We start from the raw sequence: 15,485 nt of genomic DNA on the forward strand, positions 1-15,485 counted from the left end.
GGGGGGGGTCGCTTACCCAGTTACATAACGTTGGGTTTGTGGGAGGGGGGTCGCTTACCCAGTTACATAACGTTGGGTTTGTGGATGAGCATGTCATATCATAATGACTCCAGGTACAATTTTACAGCTCGTTGCTGTCCTAGATAGTCCGCTATGTACATTGGAATCTTCTGTTATCGAATTTTTGCGTCCTTTGGTTGTATATAATTAAAAATCTCGCTATACTGATATACTTCCTCTAAAAATGCATGAAGTTCTCACTCATACATAAGGCTTTCTCAGGTGGCATTGCATTACTGAGTGATCAGAAATCCACCATGAGCCAAATATTTACGTTCTAAACATGTTGTTCGTATCTGCAGTGATTCGCCACTGCATTAACATATATATAATTGGAATTCACACATTTGCAGTGTTACTGTAAAAAATCTCAATTTTGTATTCGCTTTCGTTTAAAAATAGACGTAAGCCAATTCTTTAGTGTTTTGGTATGTTTGTAGATTAGCATTTTATCTTATAATTTGAAACAGTCCCAATAAATGGCTAAATCATGCTTGAACATTTAAAATTTATAATCAGATTTGATTATGCCATAAACTTACGAAGCACACTGTGCTTTCTAGTGGTAAAATTGTTTAAGCTTAGACGCCATTTATGCTTTGCTGTTATTATACTTCAACAAATTTTGTTACGAAAGTGACGGCCAAATTACTGATACGTTATGTTACCTCATACACTTTAAAAATCACTTTTCCTGGCGAATGTGACATGTGAAATGCTATAAGTCTGGTGCAGGTTAAAAAGAACACCAGAGGTTCCCTAGAGTTGACTGATGCACTTTAAAAATATTGGGTTTTTTTAAATTAAGCACAAAGCTACGCAATGCTATCTGTGCTCTGCCCACCACGGGTATCGAAACCCGGAATCTAGCCTTGTAAGTCCGCAGACATACCGCTGTGCCACTGGGGGGGGGATAAAAATATTGGAACCGTCTACGAAACTTTTAGATATTAATTAGATTTGAAAATAATTCATACATTTTATAATCAATTCGTTGGTCAGTCAAAATTTTAATAAGTATAACGAGTTAAACGTCACACTTAGGACATATTTGTTCAATTAGAAAAAATACGTATTGATTTAACTCAAGCTTATCAACCTATATAACAGCTGGTGCGCCTCTAGATGTCTTATTTACTAGCCTTACTATTAAAAACTCATTAAGACGAAACATGTTTGTAGATTAAATTTTATGATCTAATAAAAGAAAAAGGACAAAAAAGCTCGATTCCCAGTGTTTAAGCAGTAAGCTTGGGGGCTTTTGACATTAAAATTCAGGGCTCGATTCCCTGCAATGGCCACGAAGTAAATGGTCTATTGTGTAAATTTGCGATTAAAAAACATAAACGAAATAACACTTAAAACTTATTAAGCAAATAAATTGTTTTATTTTAATTCAGACATGTACTGAATATAAAAAGTCGCTTTATTTCCAAAGTTAACTAGATATCTAGTGGAATTATTTATTAATAAGTTTTTGACACATGTCCAACAAAAAGTTTAAATTGATAACTATCTTCAGTTTTAATGGATGGATCATTTTTAAACGATTATCTCTGAATTGAACACCCCTCTAACACATTAAGCACTGTAACTACTGAACCACTATAACATATGATGGTCTGAGTTCAATGTTAACAAATAATAATTTTAAAATATCATGATATTCATGTTTTCCTGAATATTAGAATAGGTTGCTCTATATCTGATCACTCTAAACAGTATGATTTATATAACTGGTGTGATAAACAATGTGATTTATAAAACTGGTGTGATAAACAATATGATTTATATAACTGGTGTGATAAACAATATGATTTATATAACTGGTGTGATAAACAATATGATTTATATAACTGGTGTGATAAACAATGTGATTTATAAAACTGGTGTGATAAACAGTATGATTTATATAACTGGTGTGATAAACAATGTGATTTATATAACTGGTGTAATAAACAATGTGATTTATATAACTGGTGTAATAAACAGTATGATTTATATAACTGGCGTGATAAACAATATGATTTATAAAACTGGTGTGATAAACAGTGTGATTTATAAAACTGGTGTGATAAACAATGTGATTTATAAAACTGATGTGATAAACAGCAGTATTTATACAACTGGTATAATAAACCTTATGATTTGCAAAACTGGTGTCATAGACAATATGAGTTATTGCTCTAGTTTGGTATATAATAGAATCTATAAAGTTGGTATGATTTACAGCTTTGCTATTGACTACACTACATAAAGATTTACTATTTTATTTGTAACATGATTGAAAACGTTTCTATGACAAAAAATAAGACAACATTCGAACATTTTTTTCTTCTGCAGCTGACATCCATAAGAATTAAAATGTCCGTAATATTTCCAATAAGACAGGGGATAGGGGAGACTTTATAATCTATTGCACACCACGTTGTTACAAAAGTTTTGTCTTTGTAAATCAAGGTCGTTTATATAAGTTAATATATGTAAAGTAAATTTAATAAGTAAAACAGTTAAGTGGATTTAAACACAAATGGTAAAACACATTGTGACAATCAAGCACCTAACAACACAAATAGCTGACTTAAAAAGCATTATTTTAAAGTAGGGTTCTTTTGACCTTGTCGGCAGAGGACTTGGTTCATTCTGTAATCCTCCTTACAAAACACATATAAAAGGGTATGACGTATGTTATGTTCATTTCAAGTGTGGTCTCGGTCTCAAAACTAAGAATTCGGAACACAGTTCATTTAAATAATAACAAAAATAATAAAAAGTACGCGTTAAAGTTAAAATTCTAAAGACGGAAGATGAAACTAAGCGTCAACGACGTCGGCTGTCAAAACAAGATAGCACACTCCCGCCTCTCAATTTCAACTCAACCGTCTTGAAAACGCCTCTCTGATCTCCCTGTTGCTCTGAGTGTTTGACAACTCAGATGGTTGACGCCCTAGTTGGGGTAATAGCATGTTAAGACCTTCATCCTGAACTGGAATCAGTGAAAATTTTAACTTTTTTTTTCTTCTTCTTCTTAAGTGCGGTAGCACATTTGTTTATAACTAACACTTTATTTAAAATAAATCTAACACAGGGCGACAGCAATCATATTTTACCATGAACAATATTTCAATATTATAATCCTTTGATCTTTATTACAAAACATATCTCCAGGAAGAATAGGAACGTCAAATCCACTTCTTAAAGAAAAGGATGAATTTGAACATGCTGAAAGGCATAACCACAATAAAATAGCTACCTAACGTCAAATTATCCTATGGTAATAACAGGAGCGTTATATTTTGTGAAAGTGATGCCTTTTATTCCATAGTATTTCACGTTATTGCCGCTAAAGCGCTGATATTTGTTTTCAGAATTTTGTGCAATGCCACAAAAGGGATATCTGCGAATAGCACTTTGAAAGCATTGAAAATATTTTCTAAGTCAGTTTTATGTATCTTGCATTCAGTGATATTGATTGAAATTATAATACCTGAGAATTAGGAGTTCCTATTTAGAATGAATATATTCTTATGAGGCTTGAGTAATTTTTCCAATGGTGATCTAATCAAGTTTTAAACAATATCATTTTGTTCAATCTTGTTTTGACAATATTTTATTGCTGTTCTACTCATGTGTATCTTTTAGTATTGTTGAGAGATATCTTCAACAAAAATATGTTGAATCATTAAATCATTCAATACGGCTATCAAGCCATCGCAATCTTAATATTGTTAAAAATTTCAACTATTTAGAAATATAACCGAAACAGTTATGAGCCATGTTTATATAGTAATATACTATAACTACCAAAATGTAATAATTGATAGACTCGTATCATAATAGGCTATCAAAGGTTGCCGCTAATCCTTTGTATTGACCAGGGTTTATTCTCCTTCTAATTATATATATATACTTTTCTTCATTCTATTCTTCGCATCAACTCTTTTCAGATGTTAGAATATATGCCCTTGTGAATTGTCGTTGTAAAAACCAAAATTACATTGCAACCCAAGATTTGAAAGCCGCACTTTAATTACGCACCCATTTGTAGGACACGTGTTTGTATTGGCATACACCCTTGTTTAACATAATATAGGTGTACCTTTCTAGCATATACGTGTTCTTGTCTTCTTTTTGACAAACTCAAACAAAAATTACTTTGGGTTTTAGCGTCTAGTTTATGGGTTGATATAATAGTTTTAGTAAAAAAATTAAAATCATACTCTAATGAATTCAACAGGATCACCTACTTTTTCATTCTTTGCATTCAACTATAAACTTTATTTTTACATTATTACTATCATTATTAACTTTCTTTCAAAATGAAAGTAAATAGATTTTAGTAACTGACACTGTCAAAATTTAATATAGATATTCTAAGCTCTCCCAGAAAATAAGTCGTAAGATATAATTAGCTTACAACAATTGCATACTTCAGCCATTATAGACAAAAAATAGAACATGAAACAGACTTTCAGAATAATATGTATTTCACTCTTAGAAATTTTCGGATATACTGTAATTCTAACTGAATGTGTGTATCTAAGATTAATGGCAAAAGGAAAATCAATGTTTGTCCGTTTCAGAATTTCGCACAAGCCTATTTGAGTGTAATTGTCCGTAATTTTGACCTCATAGATTAAAGGGAAGGTAGCCAGTCAATACCATCCACCGCTAGCTTTTGTGGTTTTCTTGTCTGACTGAATAGTGGGATTTTTGCAGACACTCTTACATCATGTTTTTGTGTAAACGAGATGCAAGCCATGAACTTCTGGATTCTCAGTGAAGGTACAATAACCACTGAGGAAGCGAATATACAAATATATATTAATCCAACTGCTGCCAAGTAAACCTTTTCAAAAGTTCCCTTTTTCTCCGGTTATGCGATGTCTAAGTATAAAATTTAAAACTCCTCTCCCCTTCCCCCACCAACTTAGTGGCTCAGCAGTAAGCTTGAGGCTTATAACGCTAAAATCCGGGAATAGATTCCATCCGTCCTTGTGTTTAACAGCATGTCTGAAAAGACGCCACCTTGCGCTAATTTAAAGCATAACCGAGTAGTTCATTTTGATTCGACCGCTATGGTTATGAATGAAAAGTAAATTTCGTACAGAACTCAGGTGAAAATGTATAACTAATGTTTCAACATCGTAGAATCTTAACCACTTTTTTTTCCTGTAACATATTTTTCAATTAGGTGTGAAACTCAGACCTTATAAAAATTACACACACACCGGGTGAGGTCTGTAATATGATGTATAATTTGTTATCAAGTGACAGAGGACGTCATGCACGACATACATGATCGCCACGTCATGTAAACAGTGACGTTGTAGAGTCCAGCTTTCACATTGTGCTTAAAAAAAATGTTAAAACGTTTGAGTTAGAAAGTCTTGAGGCCGAATTTAGATTGTTTTAAAGTGAAAACACCCTTTAAAACAAAAATAGCGGATTAGCACTAACTGATGTTTGTTTAAAACCAGGAGTTATAAGAAGACGCTATTATTAACCTATTGACTGCAGCTGCTCTAAACGCACGCGGAATGTTTGCAAGTCATACACCGTATCAACATACGCGCATTCAACTGTCGGAGGCGGACCGTACCCTAAATGACGAATTAGCAGTCAATGGGTTAAAAAATATTGTTCAAAAAAACTAGAACGGACGCCTGAGATGTAAATATGAACTAACGACAAACTTTACAAATTTCTTTTTATTAAAGATCTATTAGACCGTAACACAAGTTGTTAAAATATTATAAGTTTTGAACCCGAATTTTTTAATTTTATGTAATTCAAAAAAATATGTTTCAAACCACAAATCTATGAGTTTTGTAATCCAAGAAATTATACGTTTAAAATTCATACCTCTGAATTATGTAGTTAAAAAAAAATGTTTCAAACTCTAAATCTCTCATTTATGTAATTCGCAAAATTATGTATTTCAAATTCCAAATCTCTAAGTTGCGTGATTAAAAAATTACGCTTTTCATTTTTTTAAGTTTTAGTATTTAAAAAATGTGAGTTTCGAGGCGAAAACCTTTGAGTGATGAATGAAACTTTCATTCATGTTTGAGTTTTATCTTATCTCTTATCTTACTGTCCAGGTTTACATAACAGAATGTGGTTTATTAGGAACAGGATAAATAAGATCTCAACTAATAAGAAAAATTGATAAAATTAATGAGACCAAAATTTGCCACGTAATCCCAACATGACCAATTTTGACACCAGAAAAATCGTGAAAACACAGAAAAATCTAAAACTGGCTATATCACTGCTTTGGACCTGTTACAAAAAAGTATCTTTGTACCAAATCCCATGTATGGCGGTTGACATACACATGAATAGTTCACGAAAACCTCAAATTGCGCTCTCCTTGCTGAAAAATTGGGCAAAAGACAAAAATTTCAAAATTGTCTGTATCTCTCTTTGAGACCTGCAAAAAGTATCTTTTTACCAAATCCCACGTAAATTGGTCGAAATATGGCTAAGTAATTGACCAAAAGCCCTAAAATGATAGGTTTATTTAACCTTTTGTCCGCCCTAAAATGACGAAAAATGGGCATATCCCATATTTTTCTAAGTGTATGTATGGGACCGGTAAAACGTATCTTTGTACCAAATTCCGTGTAAATTGGCCTAAATGTGGCAGAGTAATTGTCAAAAAACCTTAAAATTATGCTTTTTGAGGCGTCTTGATCTCTCTATAATTATTAAAAAATGGATTAACCAAACGCTCCAAAATTATGCTTTTTTGTGCGCTTTAAGCCCTAAATAAAAAAAATGAAAGAGGCTTATGGGCGTATTGGAAAAGGTGTAACGCAACCAAGTTTCAAGTCAATCCACCGAGAAATGAAGTAATGGAGGCCGATTGAAAAGTGTTTGGAAGAAGAAGAAACAATATAAAAACAGTATGTTTCCCTATGAATACGTAATAGAGTTGTGTTAAGCGCTACTATCAAACTAGCTTTGTCATACATTTTATCTTTGACCAGCAGAAACCAGAACCAGTGAAAGAAAATACAAGTCTAACGGAGCTTAAATAGTTCATGCAATTATCAGGATAAGTTTAAACTTACGGAATTGTACTGAAGAGAATTGATACAAATTTGTGTTAAAAAGTTTACCATTGCCTTAAGTTTGTAGTACTTAGAATGATATGACGTGATTTACGAATCATTAGATCTGTCACAAAATGTTATATGTGATAATGCACCCAGAACGGTCCGCCCAGTAGGTCAGAGGTAAGTTCACCGACTTATAACTATAATATTGGAAGTTCGATTTCCCGCGGAAAACAAAGCGCAGATAGCCTATTGTGCAGCCTTACGCTAAAACAAACGAGCATCCAGGGCGATTATTTAAAGATTAAATAATATTGAGGAATCTACATAAACACATGGTGCACGTGTATAATTTCATGAAATTTGACACTAAATTATTACCACCACTACTAATAAACGAAGTAATGATGACAAAAGTCAGTTTACAAAATAATGTTTCATAAATGAAATGCTACCCCGGTGGGATAGTGGTAAGTTTTCGGATTTACAACGCTAAAATCAGGGGATCGATTCCTCTCGGTAGAAATAGCAGATATTCCAATGTAGCTTTTCTATAACAAACACACTCATACATAAATGAATTGAAATCTTTGAAGCTAAGGGGTCAACAATTCCTTTAAAAAAAGTCGAAATCCGTAGGATTGTTGTTGTTTGTCATTAAACAATGTCATTACACACACACCGGGTGAGGTTTGTAATATGATATATAATTTGTTATCAAATGACAGAGGACGTCATGCGCGACATACATGATCATCACGCCATATAAGACGCTCTTTGAGAGAGCTACACAAAAGGCTATCTGTGCTCTGCCCATCGCGGGTAACAAAACCCGGTTTCTGGAAGTATAAGTCGGCAGACATACCACTGTGCCACTGTGAGGGAATTCTTAGCCTCAGAAATTATTTCTCACTGACCTGCAGGAAACCCCTGTCCCATCCGGTCAACGATGACATTTATTCAGGCCTTGCTGGATATATCGCTATACTTTAACCGAAACACATCTTTAAAACTTTCTACCTTCACACAAGAATATTAAAATGGAATCTTTGTTTGTTTGTGTGGAATTATGCACAAAGTATGTCCGCAGACATACCGCTGTGCCACTGGGGGGCAAATGGAATCTTAGTCACATTGTTGAAATCTCCTTCTTAGTCGTTTCCTTCCACAGTTTTCGTAAGAAAAGAAAAAGTGATTATTTCTTTCATTTGAAATTCGAAAACTTGAGTACGTCAGTAATAGTTTTAACACTGCGTAATATGTTATTACCTCCACCACCGAAACTAACAAAGGTTATGTTTTCACCCCTGTCTGTGTGCTTCTCAGCAAGATTTTTTGAAAACGGCGAAATGAATTTCGACGAAACTATGTATACATTTGGACTATGGCCCAACTCAGAAGTGATTAGTTTTTGGAGGGTGAAAATCAAAGGTAAGGGTCAGCAGCAAGGTCAGAATAATCCAAAAAATACCTATCTGTTAACTTGTGGACCGATTTTTCACACCATTTTTACTCTATAACTCGAATTGTGATGAAACTTATTTCTCATTGTTCTGCCAAAAATGGTCCGTACCCGTTGATAACGACGGACATATGGGCACATTTTCGTTTTTTTTTGTTGTTATTTTTTTGAGAGCCGAATATGATCAACGCTGCGTGGCGGGGTATGCGCTCTACTTAGTGCTCCTCTAATTTATCTTATGTTTTTAAACATGTCTTTTCGTAAATAAAAAATGTTACATTTTTGAAAAAATAAATGTTTCACGCACTTTCGTGTTCGCTTAACGTGTTCAAATTGATTAGAATATGTTAAATTTAATGACGTTATCTATTTAGTTGTGATGAGTGAACGATGTCTTTACATTAAATGATCATGTCTATAGTCTGAGGTCATCGGCTGATATTGTTGCTTTGGGTTATCATATCTATAGTTTTGGGTCAAAGGCTAATATTGTTGCATTGGATTACCAAATATATAGCCCTAGAAAATCAGTTGATGTTTTATATATTGAATTAGCCATGATAGTTGGTCAGAGTTTTTAAGTTGGACATTCATATTTATCTCCACCTTAATTAGTGTCAGTATTTTTAAATTGAACAATCATGTTTATTTAGTTGTGATCTATGTTTTCTTCGTCTTCATATTTTACAAAAAAAAAGAGTTTTCATACAGTAAGCTGTTTCACCAAAAGAGCCAAGTTTAGTTTAGAGTGCTATAACATACAACTCTGATTACCTCGTATGAGCTGAGGAGCGATTCTAAGTGTGACAAATTGCAGAAAATTAATAGCACTATACCCATTCATTACATAAAAATATTGAAAGTTAAGCATTTTATTACACGAGAGCACATTAACAAAGCATGTCAATTGTCTGTATGAGTTCCTATCCCGTCAAAAGGGCGCCAATAATAAGGTCTGCATGCGTGCAAGTGACCTACAGATACGTAGATTGAAACCCCTTTAGGCTTGGGTCGTAAAGTTTAAGTGCGATACACTCCACTTCCGCTACTGTTTACAGTTGGGATGGGTTTTAAGTTGTTGTTTTTTTTTTATGAAGAACTGATGATGTGCATCGCATGTGAAACAGACACAGCCCCACCCAATACTTTCTCATTCTATACTACAATTCCTGACATGTAAGATAAGCCCCCTCAGACCGGTCTGTTTGTGTGGGGTACCCACAGTAGGAAGCCACGTGGGAATCAAAAGTGTACAAATTTGAACCAGATCAGGTGCTGGTAAAGGAAGCCTTGGTTCACCTGATCCAATAAGTATACTTTAATACACCTACCTTGCAGAGCTTAAACATATTAGGAAGCTCCCGAATATAAATAAAAGTGAGTACCTTCAATAAATTATAAGCCTCCAAGCGGTTAATACACAAACCTTGCACAAGATAATTCAGTCTCCGTTAATAATCTTATCACCATGATGTACTTCTAAGAATAGAAACAGCGAACTCGCTTACTGATTACGTTTAGACTCTGGAATATCAAAAGGCTGAGCATTATCTTGTGGTTAATGTGCTGAAATATAAATCCGAGAGTCCACGGTTCGTGTCCCGACCATTTAGGCACAGTCGTATTCCGCACTTTTGGGCCGTTGTATGTTATGAGAGTAGCTGTATAATCCCATTATTTGATTAGAGTAGCCTAACAGTTGGCGGTGAGTGGCGTTAACTAGCAACCCGCCCTTCTGCTCTATCAGTTTAAAATTAGGGACGGCTAATGCAAATAGTCCTTGTGTTGCTTTGCGTGAATAACTCAAATATACCCTTACAAAGCTTTGTGAGAAGATTCTGGAAAAAAAAAGAAACTATTACCAAATGATAATATTTCGTTTTATTCTTCCAAAATAATGTCAAAGTCAATTTAAATAAAAGCGGAACAAAATTATGGCAATTACGAATATTAAAATCTGTTAAATAGTCTATTCAGCTAGAAATTGTTGGTATGTTCTTTATATATATATTTTTTGGTATCTCTCGTTAAAACCTACAAACATGTTCGAACGTTTCTTCCCCTGATGTCGTAAATCTAGCGAGACAACTTAAATGAAAGTTTGCATTGAGATTATACTGGATTGAGCACGTTATCTTGAAAATAGTTTGAATATGAAGATAAGCAAGTCATATGACAACCACAGCCGGTACAAAGTCACGGTGGAATGACATTTATCGTGACTTCATTTTGACACTGTTTGGTATTTGATAAGTAGTTTGATGCCACCGAAAATGATACCAAAATTCATACACTCAGTTAATAAAAATGTGTTCAGATTGGGAATTGACAATATCCAAAATAACAACCTGATTGTTGAAACGGATGTTGAGAAACTGTCGTCTTCGTAAACTAGATGGAGTATGGAAGGATGCAGGGAGAAGAGGTGTACTCTGAACATGAAAGGCCTACGACGAAGCTCCTTTTGCAATGGAAACTACGCTACAGGGCTATCTGTCAAGATGCACGGTGGTCCGGTAGAGTACGACCGGAGTGGTGAAATGGAGCGTAACGACATGGTGAGACTCCAAAATCGTTTTAATATAAAGTTTGTTTGTAACTGAGTACAAAGCTAGACAATGGACTATCCGTGCTCTTCCCAACACAGGTATGGAAACCAGGTTTCTAGCGCTGTGCCACTGAGGGGGCTTAATATAAAGTGCTCAAACTCTGTATATTTAACATTAAAAAGAGGAGAAGCTCTAAACACAACACTTGGGATTTCAAATCACCGATTTAGTTAAATTATTATTTTTTTTCTAAAACATTCCAACAGAATAACAGAGCAGCCTTGTATTTTATTTCCTGTTGTATTAACACATAGAAATACCATAAAAAATAACCTTGTCATGGTGAACTTACACAGGAGCTTGTCTCATTAAATGTCCTTATCACTGTGAACTTGTACGAAGATATATCTCGTTAGATATCCTTGTCATGATGAGCTTTGTACATGGCATATCGCGTTACATATTATTTTCATGGTGATTTTTGTACAGACACATGCTTCGTTAGATAACTTTGTCATAGCGAACTTATACAAAATAACCAAACTGTTTTGTAATATGGTCATGGTATTTTGATAACCCTGTTGACAGTTGAAAAGTTCTTCCTATCTAGCAGAACAGCAACAAGATAGATAAGTTTTAAAACCGTGTAGAAAACAACTGAATTAATTTCATATCCATGCTGTTTAAGCTTTGATAAAACAATGTAAGAATATTATGATAATAAATTACAATATGTTTGTTTTGATTTACATATTCTAAATGATTTCTAACATTTTTATAATTTCAGATTTGCTTCAACTGTATGTTCTCCTCCTTAAAAATGGTTATCTAGTTATGTTATCAGAAGAAAATGTAATATTTAAACAATGTATTTGAAGGTAGCAGAAACTTTGTGACGTAATTTCAACCGGCCCTATTCAGACATATACGCATTAAGAATTAACTTACAAATGAATATGTAACAAAAACTACCAGACTAACTGCATTTATGATTACCATGCTATCTTGAAACATAGCTCTATAATGCTAACAAAACAATATCAAGACTAGTCTACCATAATTATCAGATTCTAAAAACAAAGTATTTCAGAAAGATATGATTGTATAATAATGGCTTAGATTTGTATAAAAGTGCATTGACAATGGCTATTTTGATTCTATAGCATACATCTTGTATGCAGTATATCTATCCAAGTTAACATTTGTGAATTATATAATAACTGGGAATGAAATTACACTGGAAAAAACATAAACAGAGACCTACAAGAGTAGTCAATTTCCTGGGAATGAAATTACACTGGAAAAAAACATAGACAGAGACATAAAGAGTAGTCAATTTCCTGTGGATCTCTGTTGGTAGAAATATCGGCCAGAATTTTTTATTTCATTGTTTGTTTGCTGCTGAACACAAAGCTGCACAATAGGCTAGCTTTGCTCTGCTCACCGTCGGGATCGAACCTTGAATTTTAGTTTTATAAGCCCTCAAGTTCGTCGGGAGAACTTTTAGTTTAAGAAAAAAAAACCTTGAATGTTACATTCTTGGGGGAAATTCGTGTTAGACATTTAAAAATTCTAATACATGAAAAGGTAATCAGCCCATGGTATCAAAATCAATATCCAGTCGAAGCAGGACGCACAAGACTCTTCTAAATTTCTTCCAATAAAACATTTACAAGCAGTTATTTTTCATTGCACGCCATCTATTGGACAGTGGATAAGATTTTGTTTATGGATCAACATAAATCACGACATTAGTAGAGAGAAGTTTATGTAAACTCTTTGTATTGTTCTTATATTTGTCGTGAATTAAACACAAGTTCAAACATACCTCAACTCTTAATTTTAATTATTTGGTTACAAAAATTAAATACACATAAAGCTTTATAATACAAACGTATAAAATATTCAGAAATCTACATATCAATATTTTCATAGACTCAGAATATAACAGATTCTAGCATGCTTCCAGTCATTCTTGTTATACACGTAAGGTTTGTTGTCTGAAATATATATATATTATACCATAAACAATACATTATAGAGCTCAGCATATTTTTAATTATAAAAGTAAACTTTCTTTCAAATAAATTTTTAAATATTTTATGTTTTATGGTAGATTTTTTTCTCAAAAAGTACAGTTTGTTCATCATTAGATGTAAAGTCGCTAAAGCATCCATGGTCAAACTAGCACGTGACTAGATGCTTATTCTAACTTTGGTTACATCAGTAGCAAAGTTACAGTGCATTTTAAGCTCTGCAATTCGTTATTTTTTTCGATGTTTCTACCAAATTTCCATGTCATGTTGCAGTTTCTGAATCTCCATTTCATTTTAATATTTCACATCTTAGTAAAACAGAATGAAAGAGAATATTCTCGAAACCTGCGGAAAGTGAAACATGTCATTTTTGATATTTTTCCAAATTAATTGCATCGCACTATCTTTGGCATCAACATCGAAACAAAGTAATTACTTGAAATGAAATGTACTTTATGTAGGAAAGCATTTCTGACAAAATTGAGGATATAGCAATTCTAAGTGACATGAAATTTTCAGGGGAAACACGAGTGAATTTGGGAAGATAATGTTCAAAAACGTAAGTGTAAAAATAACATTAGGTATTTCGTATTTTTGTTAAATTGCATTTAACCACAAACTACACAATGCTGTGCCCACCACGGGTATCGAACCCCGGTTTCTGGCGTTACAAGTCCGCAGACTTACCACGTTTTAGGTGCATTTAGTTGAAATTTGTTTGTTGTTAAACGCAAATTTACATAATTATTACACGGGTTATCCGTGTTCTGCTAACTGCAGGTATCGAAACTCAATGTTTAACGTTATAAGCCCTCAGACTTACCACTGAGCCAGCTGGAAGGTAAGTAGCTTTAGTTGAAATATTATTACATCTAATTTAAATATCGACCTCTATGCATGAACCTAATGATACAGTAAAGTTTGATTTTAGCAACACTATTTTTTTATGAAAATAGGATTCTCCGAATCAAGAATTTGAATTTTATATTCAACCTTAAATGTTTATTTTTCTCATGGCTTTAAGTCTACCTCATATAAAATGTCAACCGTGATTTTAATTCCGTTGTAAAAAGTATCCAAAACCTCCTATGATTTAAAAATTTTCTGATATACGTCTATCCCAAGCATATTCTAGGTTTAATTTCAGATGACATACACTAGATGTATCACAAACCTATTGTGTTTTTACGTTTTCCTAATATTTAGGTGTATCCAAGCCCTTTATGGCTTTAATTCCAGATGGTAAAGGTGTATCCAAAGCCTTCTGTGGGTTTAATTATATCTAATAGAGGTGTATTCGAAGCCTATTATGGCTTTGTTATTTCCTGATATACTGTGTTTTCAATTACATCTGATATAGATATATCTGAAGCCTATTGTGGCTCCAAGTTTTCCTTTTGTGGATTTAACTTTATGTAATATAAATGTATCCAAAGCCTTCAGTGGTTTTAATTCCAGCTGATATATCGATGCTCGAAAATTATTGTGATCTTAACTACGTGTGAGATAGGTGCTGTTAAGATTTATTATGGTTTCGACTAGTAAAATGTTAATCAGCTAGTACCATAATGTTTAATTTCATAAATCAAGTTCTAAATCTCTCCTGTGCTAAAATTCTCAACAAGTATTACTTCAAAGTGTAAAATTCATTTTTCGGAGTGGTCATGTTCTTTAAAACTGTGGTTCGGCGTGTCGGAATTCAGATCGAAAGATCCATGGTTCGAATCGCGATGCCGATGAACACGCTCTCCACTTCCAGCTATAATTACGAATGACAGTCAATCCTGTTCTTTGGTTCAAGGATCCGAACAAAGCCCTTTTGGCGGCGAGTGCTACTGACTGGTTGCATTCCCTCTGGCAAGTAATTCGAAATGTGCTGCTATGACTGGACACAAAAAAAAGGCATTTGTCTTGGCAATTTAGTCCATGTACATGTATTGTTCAGGATGAAATACCTATACGAATACCTTACAAAGTATTGAAGAGCAATATTGATCAAACTAACAAATAGTATATTTTCTGTATTCACTTATGAATGAAATGTGCTCATCTAGTGTCTTAAGTATATGATTTCAAGAAAACTGATGTAAAAGGGAAAACACTCTCCATTTAAATTTAGAACGAAGCGTATAGACTCTGTTGAAGATTGTTACGTATTACAATTTCGAATGGTCTAAAACCGAGCTAAATGATAACTTAGATTTAGTAGTTAAATAAATGCAGATATGTCTCTAATTTTTGATATTTGCCAACATGATTGATACACACAGTTTTCTTTTTAATACAAATATATTTGATATATAAACAATAATAC

This window comes from Limulus polyphemus, unplaced genomic scaffold (genome assembly GCF_000517525.1).
Source record: "Limulus polyphemus unplaced genomic scaffold, Limulus_polyphemus-2.1.2 Scaffold10, whole genome shotgun sequence".
In the NCBI taxonomy this organism is placed as follows: Eukaryota; Metazoa; Arthropoda; class Merostomata; order Xiphosura; family Limulidae; genus Limulus; species Limulus polyphemus.